Source organism: Coloeus monedula, assembly GCF_965178545.1.
Source record: "Coloeus monedula genome assembly, chromosome: W".
Lineage (NCBI taxonomy): Eukaryota > Metazoa > Chordata > Aves > Passeriformes > Corvidae > Coloeus > Coloeus monedula.
Window position 1 is genome coordinate 5,432,494 of NC_138821.1, and position 13,700 is coordinate 5,446,193.

Below are 13,700 nucleotides of genomic sequence, written 5' to 3' on the forward strand. Positions count from 1 at the left end.
GGGTTGTATACTTGCTGCTGTGATCTAGTATTTGGAAATTTGTGGCAGGACAGAGTATGGATTTCCTTGATCCCAACATTGCCAGAGTTTTTTAACAGGATTAAAAATGCAATTTTTGTTTTTAATCTTTTCTGCAGACCAGAATACATCTGGTTCTTGGGGTATCCACCAGTGTTTTTGCCCATCAGTTACCAGGTACCTTTTGCATATTGTCTCACCAACTTCTTCTAAGAATTTTCTTCCTTTCCTCCAGATGCATTCTTCTCCAATAACAGAATTGCTTAGCAGCCAGGTTTCATTATCATGTCGGGTTGTGGGGGAAAGATTACTCAGTCGGAGTAAATCGGGGGGTCCAAGACTGACTCCCCGCCAAGGCCAACTTTCCGATTCTAAAGTTCCTCCGCACACCCAGCAATTTGTTAAATTTAGCTGTTTTCCAATCCTTTCTGCCAGGTCAATAAATAAGTTTTTCCTTGACATCAAAGGATTGTTTTCTTTTTGCTTTTCTTTTTCTTCTATGACCACCTCTTGGATCAGGTCGGTGTCATAGGTCTTTCTTTTTAACAAATCTTCTGTCCTAGTTATGTATTTAAAATTGAAACAGAGCCAATTGTCTTGGGAGGGGCACTCTCCCTTCTGCTTATGTGTTTGGGTGCCAATGTTTTTGCCAATCCAATACTTGTGACCTTTTTCTGAGCAGATACCTAGCTCTGTTATGTTGTAACAAGATGGATTAACATAAGTATGTGCTCGGAAAAAGTGTCGAATTTGGAATGAGCTTCCTTCTGCCTGATACACCGTCTTGTAACATTTGTTACAACGGCTGTCAGCTGCTTGTGTGAAGGGAGGCCAGAGGACCCAGAGACAGATGACATTTAGTAGCAGGATGTTGCTCACTTTCCCCTTTAGGCAGACCCGGAAGCAGTTGTTAGCATTTGGGTTGCCTCTGCTGGTGGGGCTTGTCATCTTTGCTTCTTTTGTCCTTTCTTTAGGCTTCTCACCTTCAGATGGTTCTTCTTCAGTGATTTCAGGCTTCTGGGAACTCATGGTTATTTTGGGGTTGGCCTTGTCAAAGATTAGAGTTATCATGCCCATAAATTTGGAGTCTGATTGGTCTGTTATTGAAAGAGAATGCTGGCTTCAAATGGAGCCTTACTATACAGCTGATGTGACAATATGGTTGTGTGAAGGCAGACTCTATAAAAGGGAATAACAAGGAACAAAATTAACAGATAAACATTTTCAACTTAATTTAACAACTTGTAGCTAGCACTTATTACTGAGGTATAACAGGGGATAAACTGCACTTATTAACAGGGTATAACTGGGAATAAACTGGGAGTACAGGGTTTTATTAACTTGGACTGAGGGATGCTGAGTGGAGCTTTTAAACAGGGTGTTCAGTTTGATGGTTTGTCCGGAGGTTTCTTTTCTTCAATTGGTGGTGCTACCGGACCCTTCACTCTCTTGACATGCGTCCAGCCCTTTTCAAATGTTCGGACAGCTGTTTCGGTGGTTAGCTGGACCTGAAATGGACCTTCCCAAGATGGGGTTAATGACTTTTCTTTCCAGGACTTTATTAACACCCAGTCACCTGGATTAACGTGATGTAAATTAAAATCAAGTGGGGGTGTTTGTGGAAGAAAACCTCTTTCCCTTAGCAACCCCAGATTTTTGGCAATTAACTGTACATATTGTTGTACATTGGTGTTTCCACACTCTTTTGCATTCAGCTCTTGTGGTGTAGCAAGGTAGGGCAATCCATACAACATCTCGTATGGTGAACAACCCAAATCAGATCTTGGCTGCGTTCTAATTCTAAGAAGAGCGAGTGGAAGGCATTTTACCCAGGTCCATTTTGTTTCCAGCATTAATTTTGTGAGGGTGTTCTTGATTGTCTGGTTCATCCGTTCCACTCTCCCAGAGCTTTGTGGATGCCACGGGGTATGTAATCTCCAATTTGCTCCTAATTGCTGAGCTAATTGTTGTACAATTTGGGAGGTAAAATGTGTACCTCGATCTGAGTCTATGCGGTGGACTATCCCGTACCGTGGGATAATTTGCTCGAGGATCACCTTACTCACTGTCTGGGCTGTAGCGTTGACAGTTGGAATAGCTTCCACCCAGTGAGTAAGGTGATCAACAATTACCAATAGGTATTTCCACCTCTGGACAGGAGGCATTTCTGTAAAGTCAATTTGAATGTTTTGGAAAGGCCTGATTGCTAATTCAATTCCTCCGCCAGTGTTCTTTTTCATTACCTTTTTGTTAACTTTTTGACAGATGACACAGTCCCGTGTTATTTGGTTGGCTATTTCATAAACACCAATGCACCCAAAAGTTCTGAGGTAGTGGTCCGCCAGAGCCTTTGAACCCCAGTGATTGGTTTGGTGGATATTTTGTAGAATTTCTCGGGTTAAATTTTTGTTTAGAATTTGGCGTTTATCTGGTAAATACCAGCGGCCTTGAGAATCCTCATTAGCTCCAATTAAAACTAATTTTTGTTTTTCCTGATCAGTAAAAATGGGCGTGGGTAAAGTGTTAGTTTGTGGAATAGTGTCAGTTGTGGTGGTGCTGGTTGGAAGTTGGTTCACTTCCATCACTTTTACCTCTTCTTCCACTGCTGCTTCTTTTGCTGCCAAGTCTGCTAGGCTGTTTCCTCGGGCTTCTTTTGTGGTTCCTGATTGATGGCCTGGAATATGCACCACTGAGATCACCTGAGGCAGTTGCAGTGCTTTTAGAATTTTTAGAATCAATTCCTTATGTAGGATATCTTTTCCTTTGGTGTTTAGGAACCCCCTTTCGGACCAGATTTTTCCAAAGGTGTGGACTACGCCATAGGCATATCTCGAGTCGGTGTAAATGGTCCCAATGCTTCCGGCTAGTCGGTGGAGTGCTTTTTCTAGGGCATAGAGCTCACAGACTTGAGCTGACCAGGTTGATGGTAATTTGCCTTTTTCTAGCACGCACATTTGGTGTCCATCAACCACTGAATAGCCAGAGCACCGTTTTCCATCCACCACTCGAGATGACCCATCAATGAAGAGGATTTCCCCTTCATTGAGGGGACAGTCCACTAGGTCCTCTCTAACTTTTGTCTGGATGTCAATTATATCAATGCAATTGTGTTCTATTTCATTTTCTGAAGGGGTCCCATAAAGAAATTGGGCTGGATTTTGGTGTGCACATACAACTAGCCTCAGGTGGTCTGAGTGCATGAGAATGGCTTCATATTTGACCATCCTCGGGTCAGTTAACCACTCTGCAGCCCTGTGTGCCAAGATGGTTTTTATTGAGTGTGGTGTATGTACTGTCAAATCTCCACCAAAAATGAGTTTTTGGCTCTCCGAAACCAGAACAGCTGCTGCGGCGACGGACTGGATGCAGACTGGCCATCCTCTGGTCACTGGATCTAGTAATTTGGAAAGGAAAGCAACTGGCTTCCTGACTCCACCCCACTCCTGGGTCAAGACGCCATAGGCAATTCCCTTCTCCACATTAACAAATAGATCGAAGGGTTTTTCTAGCGAAGGGAGGCTTAGAACGGGTGCTTTTGTTAATTTCTCTTTTAAATTTTGTAATTTCTGTGTGTCTGAGTTATCCCAATTAAAAGGTTCCTCTTCCATTAATTTCTCATATAAAAATTTGGCAGATTGTGAATACTGATCGATCCACAGTCTGCAGTATCCAAATAGGCCTAATAATTGCCGAATTTCTCGTTTTGAAGTTGGAGGTGGTAGATTTAGGACCCCTTCTACTCTTTCGGCACTGAGTTTTTTTGTGCCATGGCCAATTAAGTGTCCCAAATACTTTACCTCCTGTAGCACGAATTGTAATTTAGGTTTTGACACCCTCAGCCCATTCCTCCCTAGAAAATTCAGTAACTGAATTGTAGCAGTTCTTATCATAGACTCCTGTTCCCCAGAGAGGAGCAGGTCGTCTACATACTGAGTTACCTGAACCCCTTCGGGTGGAGAAAAGGAACTTAACAAATCTTCTAGCGCTTGACCAAAGAGGGTGGGTGCCTCAGTGTAACCTTGAGGCAGGCGAGTCCAGCGCAGCTGTTGCTTCCGTCCAGTGTCTGGATCCTCCCAGGTAAATGCAAAGATGTCTCTGCAACGAGAATCTAGAGGACATGACCAGAAAGCATCTTTAAGGTCAATAACAGAGAACCAGGCATGTGTTGGGGGTACCCGACTCAGGAGTGTATAGGGGTCCTGCACCAACGGATACCTGGTTTGGACTCTCTTATTCACCTCACGTAGATCTTGTACCAGCCGGAATGACTTATCTGGTTTCTGGACAGCCAAAATTGGAGTGTTGTAGGTGGACTTGCAGGTCTCGAGAATTCCATCTCGTAGTAAGTCCATGATAACAGGCTTCAAGCCCTTTCTTTTGTCTTTGGAGAGGGGATATTGTGGTATGCGTACTGGCTGGCTGTTTGGGAGCAACTCAATTGTTAGAGGTGTGATGTCCATTTTTCCCCGGTTGCCAGGTCTGGCCCACACTACTGGGTCAATGTGTTGCTCATCTACTAAAGACAAAACAAACAATTTAGTAGTCATTTTTCCACCTTGCGGTACCACCCCCACTCTCAGAGGTATTTGGAAGTCACGTCCTAAAAGATTGATCCCAGCTTGAGGTAGATATAGAATGTCTCCTGTATGGATGCGCCCTTGTATGGAAAAGGTTACATTTTTAATTACAGGAACAGGGAAACTTTCACCATTAGCACCACATATGTCTAATGTTTCTTGAGAAATAAAACATCCTGGAGGTATTTTAGTGACACAGGTTCTTTCAGCACCTGTGTCCACCAAAAACTCCACTTGCTGTCTCTGGGGTCCAACTTCTAATTTTATCAAGGGCTCTTTAAGATGTTTTTGCCCCAGAGAATAGAGCCCCTGACCCCTTCAATTGTTCAAAATTTGTCCCTCCATTTGGAGGACTCCTTGGTCTCTCTGCCTTTTAAAACAGTACCAGTGCCCGTGGCCTTGTTTATTACAGTATGTGCAGATTAACCTCTTAGGTCCTTGAGCAATTGAGGTAGATTGTAGGGTTGGTTGTATATTGCAGGTGCAAACTTGTGGCTGTTGGTGAGAGCAAATTTGGGTTTGCTGTTGTGGGATGCCCCCTTGGAAAGTTCTTTGTGTAGGAGGGTTGTAGATTGGGATATTACTGCTGTTATTCATTATTCGGCTTTTGGCCTTCATCCTCTCTTCATCCCTTCTAACAAAGACCTTTTGGGCTTCCTCCAGTAATTCATCCAGTTCCTTCTCTGGCCATTTTTCTAATTTTTCCAATTTTCTCCTGATGTCAGGCCAGGAGTGAAGCACAAAATGTACTTTTAGCATAGTTTTGCCTCCTTCACTGTCTAAATCAATGACAGAATAAAGTTGGATGTTGTTCCTTAACCGAGCCATCCAAGCTGTTGGGGACTCATCCTTTTCTTGTTCCCCACAAAATGCCTTTTTCATATTATTAACTCGGGGAACAGCTTCTCTGATACCTTTTACAATTAGATTTCTGTAGTCTTTCATGTTCCTCCTACCCTCTTCAGAATTTGGATTCCATTCAGGATCTGTCAGTGGTAGTTTTTGTTCTCCAATTGGGCCCTGATTAGAATTATTTTCTCTGTCCCAGACTGTCACTCCTGCGGCTCTAATCAATTTTCGTTCTTCAATGGTAAATAAGGAATGTAGGATGGATTGTATTTCTCCCCAATTATAAATATTAGGGCCAAGGAATTGATCAAATTGATCAGCTAGTCCAATGGGATCAGTCATTAGACTTTTCATTTCTTTTTTAAATTCTCGTACCTCAGATGAAGCAAGAGGTACAACTACATAACCAATTCCTCCTTGAGCATTTCCCATGGGTACCTCTCTAAGAGGTAAAATTTTAGACTCATGGGGAGTGCTAAGGCAGGTGGGACAGTCAGGTGTTTTAAATGATTTCTTTCTAGTGCCAGATGCTGGGCCATCCTGACTAGAAGAAATCCTTTGTCCGGTTGTCTTTTTGTGAGAGCAGGAAGGAACAGAAATCTCTTTTTCAATTTCATTCTCACTTTCTGAGTCCCTTTCAGTTGGGTGACTTGATGAAGGAAGGACCCTCCTTTCTGGAGGAAGGTAGTCTAGGGGGTCCCACTTTGGTTGATTTAATATAGTTTTTTGTTTTTCTTTTTGTTTTGGTTCTTCTGCAATGGAAAAAATTTGGTTTGGATTTTTATTCAGTCCAATTGAATTAGATTTTGTTTCCTCTTCCAATTCTCTTTTTTTGTCTTGTTCTTCATTTTGTTTTTGCCAATAATTTAACCAAATTTTAGCATAGTCTAATTCATCAGAATGTTTTGGAGCTTTGTAATGTACATAAGAATGCAAAGCTTCACAAAGCCACTTTTCAGAAGACCCATGCTTGGGCCATTTAAGCCCATCTTTGTTAATTTTATGTTTTGGCCACTTAAAAACACAGTATCTAATCATTTGGCATTGGTCTTTTTCTTTAGTTAAAAAATTTTCTTCCCACTTTAGGAGCATTTGTCCTAATGGACTCTCTGGGAAGATTTTATATTTCTTCATTGGGTCTTTTCTTTTGCTATTTGCTTGTCCCATTTTGTTACTGGGGAACAAACAAGTAGCTTGTGCAGAAGAGGATTTTTTTTTTTTTTTAAAATTATATTAAATAAACCAAAGTATTATATTGTATAAAACAACCAAAATACTGTAAAATAAGATAATATTATGAAATAGCTTAAAATCAATACACTATCACAATATAAAATAATAACGGTAGTAGATTTATAAGCATAAAATACAATACTACTAATGTAGAGAAAAGTAAGTAGGGATAGTAGATGTAAAAGAGAATTAATGATGGTGAATCTGTGGGAAAATTGAATATGGTAGGCTGTGAGAAAAACAAATATGGTGTACCAAAAAAATTAATTTTAATTAAAATGAATAATTAATATGCATTTAAATTGTTTAAAGTATTATTGGAATTTAGACAGCTTTATATATATATAAGAGACAAAAGTTGTCCTAATTAGCAAAGGAGAGGTAAATTTAAAATATTTATAATCGAATTAAAGAAAAAGATTATAATGAATAACACAAATAATAAGCCAAAATACCAAAGTGGTATCTTATTATTAAAGCAGATAAAGCAAATTACAACTATAATCCAATAACTCAAACAATCTGAACTAACAGAGAGTATAAAGGTGCTAGATAGCACTGACTAAAAGAGTCAAACTAAAACAAGTTCAGAACAACAAAAGGTGCAGTTCAGATTACAAGGACACAAAATGGCGGCCGCTGCCGCTGAAAATACAAAATGGCGGCCGTTCGCGCCGAAATTCAAAATTGCAAAATGGCGGCCGTTCGCGCCAAAATTCAAAATTACAAAATGGCGGGCGCCCACGCCGAAAAGAAAGATTACAAAATGGCGGGCGCCCCCACCGAAAAGAAAGAAAAGAAGGGGTTTAAAATGAGGTTTCTCCTCGGTTCTAGACCCGAGGAGACTGAGACACTGAAAAAACTGAATTTGGGGCTGCGCGCACCCCTAAAACGTGGAAACCTCCCCCCAAAAAGGCTGATCACCACACTCGATCTTACCCTCTGTGTCTCTAAAGGGTGATCCCTCGTGGTGCCCCTTAAAAATGAATCCTTTCAAGCACACTCACACACACACTGGGGATGGCCAAACCCACACTCACTCTCACAAAAGGAATTCCACCCGGAGGTTTCCTCAAAAGCTAGTTGCCCTTAAACAGGGTAAGTCCTAACTAAATTCCCCTTTAAGAAGGGTTCAAGCCTTACCTCCAAGTCCTTCTCCACCGGAGGTGTCCTTTCTCCACTGCAGTAATCCTCGTGGCAGCCCGGAAAATCCAAGGGAAAAAAAACCAAAAAAAAAATCGCAAAAATTCAAAAATAATAAAATTAACCAAAAAACCTGGATTTTAGGGCAAAAAGAAGGATCCCGGACGAGCCCCCAAAAGAGTTGTGAGAAATGAGACAACTCTTAAAAAGATTAATTTATTGAAAACAGAAAAATTGAAAAATTACAGAAATCAGAAAAATATAAAAATTTGGGATCCTATGGCTCGGTAGATGGTATGCCCCAGGAGCGCAGGGATTTGAGATCTTCTGGCTGAGACAGCACTAGACCTCAGGTAGAGAAAAAACTTGCAGTGCTGGGTTGACTTAAAAAAATTACTAAAAGCCCCTTAAAAGGGGTAAGGCTTTTAATGCCCAGCACCGATGTCTCCCACAGCTAGTCTGGAGAGAGCAAGAGGGGAAGAGGGAAGAGAGAAGAGAGAGGGAAGAGGGAAGGGAGAAGAGAGAGCCCGCCTCTCGGCTTCGTCCTTTTTATAGTTTTTGCTCCGCCCCCAATCCGCCCACAGCCCGCCCCTTCGGTCCAAGGCGATTGGTGCTTTCCCTTTGATGGATCATCTCTGTCCACCAATGGCTCATCGTTGTCAAGGGGGGTGGTATCAGTTAGAGATAAGGGAAAACAATACCTTCATTAAAATTCAGGTATTCAGGTTGCCATGGAACTTGCCTGCAGAGTAATGGCTCTGCAGCTAGAAATAGCTGCTGGCTATCAAGACTGGGTGGGGGGGTTTTGGCCTTGGAATCAAAATGCAAGTGAAACACCTACAAAAAGTATTAAAATACATCCAACACACCTCAGAACACTTGTAAAAGTATACAGTAAACACAGGAAAGGTAACTCTTATGGTGTACCAGTGGTTTGTAGCTTGAAAAGGGGCAAGTTTGTGATTTTTAACTGGGAAAATTTTAACTGGGAAGGGGGCAACTCTATTAATAAATTTTAAACAAATAGAAACACTGATAATGGAATTGGATTTTTGTACCTGGGCTGATGGGTTAATTGTAACATTCAATTTAAAAATAATTAACTCAAAATTAATTATTTAAAGCACTTAATATGCAAAGACCAAGCACAAATAGGGATTTCATGTATGACACTCTGGGACTGGAAAAACTATGCCATCACCTTTGCCTTTGCTTTTACCTTTTCCTCATCCCTTTTTACATACACTTGCTGTATCTTTCTAACCAGTTCATCCAGGGACTTATTCTGCCCTTTCTCTAGTCTCCCCCACTACTGCCGATGGGTACTCATTCTTACACAGCTCAAAATCATTAATTTCTCCAGTGAACCAAACAAAATCCTTAAAAGAAAATCCTAATCCTTCTACGTACAATCTGCATTTCCCAGATATTCCTTCCTTCTCCTCCTTGTGCTCACTCTCTTTATCACACACCATATACGAGAGCCGGTCTCTGTCTTGCTGCAGTGTCCAAACGTCTCCTCACCCCCCCCCGGCGCTCCCAGTGAGCCCAGCCAGCAGCACCACAGTCAGCTGGGGCCTCCTGCAGCCTCATGGGGGCCAGCGGCAACTGCCGTCCCTGCCCGGGGGTGGGGGGTCAGGCATTGCCCAGCGCTGAGCCCTGGCTTCCCCACAGCCCCCGCAGGCCCCCAGCCCGTGCTCCTGGTCCCGCACCTCTGCACCCGGTCTTACCGCTCCTTGCCTCACCCATATTTCTCTACACTCCCCTTCAACTAATTTTTTTCAATATATTAACACTATTTGTCCATCTCCTGTTGTTGAGACCCCTTCCTCGACTCTCCTCTTATTGCCCCCTTTGGGCATCTATGTCCTTCATTATGATGCCATGAAGATTTTTTGCCTTTTCTTTTATACCCCTGTTATACCTTTTTTACAACTTCTGTATTCTTAGTGCTTTTTGCCTACATTCTTGGACTTGTTTGTTCAGCTAGAAGACTAAACATCTTAGAAGCTTCGTAGGTAGAGGATAGTGTGCCCCAGACCCCAAGGTCCACTCCAGAACACATTCTATAAACCATCCAGGGGAAGGTTCCTTGGGGAGGGGGGCTCATTCAAGCCTCTCATTGGAGAACTTTTGATAGATATGCTAATTAGTAAGACCTATAATGTTATACCAGATCTTTTGGGGGTGTGCATTGCAGTGTGCATTTCGGTGCATTTGACCTGGACGTAGTGCACCAAAGGATCCTTAAAATAAATACCAAGGTAAAACCCCTTTTCCCCTTCTAACCGTGTTTGACTCTTGATTTTAAGACCAGGAAAAGGCATCAGTTGCTGGCGACCACGAAGGGACCCTGAAGACCTTGAGACTCACAGTCTTGGATTGGAACACATCTTACTTTGCCCCTTTGCCAGCAAATTACAGAGGGGCCGGAGCAACGATCCAGGACCGTGACCAGGACTTTAGGACCCAGCACGGAAAGGCAAAAGCACAGAAAGGAAGGTGAGTGAAAAGGGGACCGATATTGTGCTAGCACTAGGGAAGGAGATCTCCGAGGGGGTTGGAAAGGTTGGGGGCAGAGAATCCCATGAAAGGGGAAAGCTTAAACCTTTTCCCTGCAAACTGTGGAAAGGAGGGGACGCCCTCCGTGGAGTCCACAGGAGCCCAGAGACTGCACTCCCCACAGCCACAGGAGTGGCTCAGAGGTTTGAGAGGTTGGCTGGTTAGTTGGGACGTCGGGAGGCTGTGGGTTTGGATCCTGTTGAGACCAGATTTTTGCGCACATGCATTTACTGTTTGCTAAACTAGTTGCTTTTTAGTATTTTAAAGTGTTGTAGTTTTTGTAGTAAGCTAGATAAACTGCCTGGGAAATCGGAATTCTGAGGCCAGATTGCAGGCTGAATTCTGGAGTCAAAAGCTTCCCTCTGGCAGAGTTTTCCTGTCTGTGAGCAAACATGGGTGGTGTTTTTTCAGATGAAAATGAGAAAATCCCTCCTAACAGCCCGTTAGAGTTGATAATAAAACACTGGAAATGGCTGACAGGGCGAAGAACTACCCTGGACATCCGAGAATTGTTTAGGTTGTCAACACGAATTTGGCCGACTTTAAAGTTAAGTCAAGGAAACTGACCTCGCTTTGGTAGCTTGGAAAATAACATTACTGACCTGATGGTAGAACTGAGATCATTACATAGGTTTGATGAACTAAAATATGCAGAACTTTTTACTATGTATCTGAACAGGGAAGAAGCATATGTAGTAGAGAGAAGTAATATGCAAATAACTTCGAGAAAGAGGAGGGGAGGGAAAAAGCTGCAGCAAGCTAGCTCACATACAAATATGAACAGAGAGATCGATATGACAGATGTGGATAGGGTGGCACCAGCTTTGCGCAATGGGGGTGTCTCTCCCCCTGTTCAACCACCGGGGCAGCCCGCACAGGTGGGGGTGGGGGACAGAGTAGCGGGACAGCCGGTAGGGGTAGGGGCAGGGGGTAGAGGGGCGGTGGCTCTGCCTCTGCTGCCGAGGCAGCCCGCACAGGTGGGGGTTGGGGCAGGGAGTTGAGGGGTGGCGGCTCTGTCGCCACCACCTCCGCCGCCGCCGCCGCTGCTGCCTCCACCCCTGGGGCGGCGCGCACAAGTAGGGGATGGAGGAGCGGCGGCGCTGCCGGCGGCACCGCCACTGCCTCCACCGCCGCCTCCGCCTCCGTTCGAGCAGAGGCGGGGGAGGAAGCGAGCAGTCAGCTCCAAGCCAGAGGAGCGGCGTGGGGTCTCCCCCCCACCAGTCTCGTCAGGGGCGGAGGGCAGGCATGGAGGCGGGAGAGAGGCGGGCATGCCACCACCCCCTGACCTCCCCAGAGGCAGAGAAGGGGCGGACTGGCCAGCGCCCCCGACTTTTCCAGAGGCGGGGATGGGGGAGGGGAAGGGGCGGGCTGGCCACCTCACCTCGAGTTCCCCGAACACGGAAGTGAAGGTAGAAATGGGCACAGGTGGTTCTGAGTACCTTCCCCAGTGCAGCGAACTGCAAGTTTCCAAGCTAGAGACAGAAGGAGCTGGTCGCTCTCCCCACCCTGCAGCACAGGCAATGTTAAAGCTGAGGGCAGATAGGATGGCCCCGACCAAGGTGGCTCTTGCAGACCTAGAGACAGGAGAAGCTGTTTGCAGCGCCTGCCTCCTTACCCCTCCACTGCCGCAAAAAGTGAGACAGTCCCTGATCAACATTCGGCTGGAACAATCTTTAATACCAATGAAATAGTTTCAATTAAAAGTGAATGGGATGATTCTGATACAGATGGTTCCCACAGAGAGGGTGGTAGAAAAAGGGGGAGGATAGCCTGAGAAGCCATGAAAGCAGTCAGTCCCATCGCTAAACACACAAGGTCCAAAACAGATAAAGGGGGGGAGGAAGAACCTGCATTAGAAGCACCTCTGAGAGAGGCTGTGGGAAATCAGGGAGTGATTTATATAAGTCACCATTTTCCCTTGGAGAACTACAGCAGTGGAATAACTCAATTGGGAAGTACAGGGACAACCCAGAGAGAGTAGCTATGCATGTAGAAATGGCCATAAAATCCCAAACCCCAGATTGGGGTGATCTAAATGTTATGCTAGATGAATTATTGGATAAAACAGAGAAATGGTCAACAAAGCTACTATATCTGCTATAGAAACTCAAATTGCAACTGGGAGTCTCAAAGGGTCAGTTAATGACATCTATCCCCTAGCAAACCCTGGCTGGGATCCCAATGTCCCAGAACAGATGGAAAAGCTGAAGCGATACCAAAAATGGGTGGTTGTTGGGTTAAAATGTGCCATTCCTAAAGCAGTGAATTGGGCTAGGTTATATGAAATCAAACGGATTCCAAATGAGACCACAACAGAGTTTCTAAATAGGCTAAAGGAGGCTGCACAAAAATACACTACCTTAGACCCTGACTCACCTGAGCAGCAGATCCACCTGGCCTACCTGTTTATAGGCAAATCTGCTAATGACATAAAGAAAAAGCTGCAAAAGATAGATGGGCCACCAGATATAAATAAATTGTTGACTGTAGCCTGGATGGTATACCAGAACAGAGACTTAGCAGACAAAAACCCCACCACAAGAAGAAGTATGATAAGGGAAAGTCATTTGCCACACCAAAAAGGTGTCCCCCTTTTCCCCTAGCTGAGGACCAGTGCGCAATTTACAGGAAGCGGGGGCAGTGGAAAAATGTGTGTCCATCAAGAGCAGAAAAGAAGCCCCCAGTTCCAGAACTAACTGTAAATATGGACTGACAGGGACCAAAGGCAACTACCCCAGCAGAGGCTTCGGTTGTAGCTAAGCTGGGGAATGATGATGTTGAATTTCTGGTTGATACAGGGGCAACATATTCTGTGTTAAATACTTTAAAAGGTAAACTGAGTCAAGACACTGTGGATGTGATTGGAGCTAAAGGGTAAGTGAAACAAGGCCTTTTCTCCAACCTTTGAAATTTAAATTGGGAAAACACTGGGTCACTCACCATTTCCTGTATATGCCAAATTCCCCAATGCCATTATTGGGCAGAGATTTATTGGAAAAATTGGAAGCAGAAATTAAGTTTTCCAAGGAGGGGGGAGTGAAAGTTATAATCCCAGAATCTAAAATTATTGAAGCAGCTGCTATACTTGTACAGGAATTCCATGGAAAAATTCCCAAAGAACTTGAAGAGGCTGTCATTCAAATAGCGTGGGCCAATGATTCTCCTGGGAGACCCAAAAAAGCTGAACCTGTGAGTATCACACTCAAAGCAGGGGCTACACCAGTAAGGCAAAGACAATATCCTCTGAAATTAGAAGCTCGCAAGGGATTAGTACCTGTGATTGAAAAGTTTCTGAAATTTGGGTTGTTAGTGGAGTGT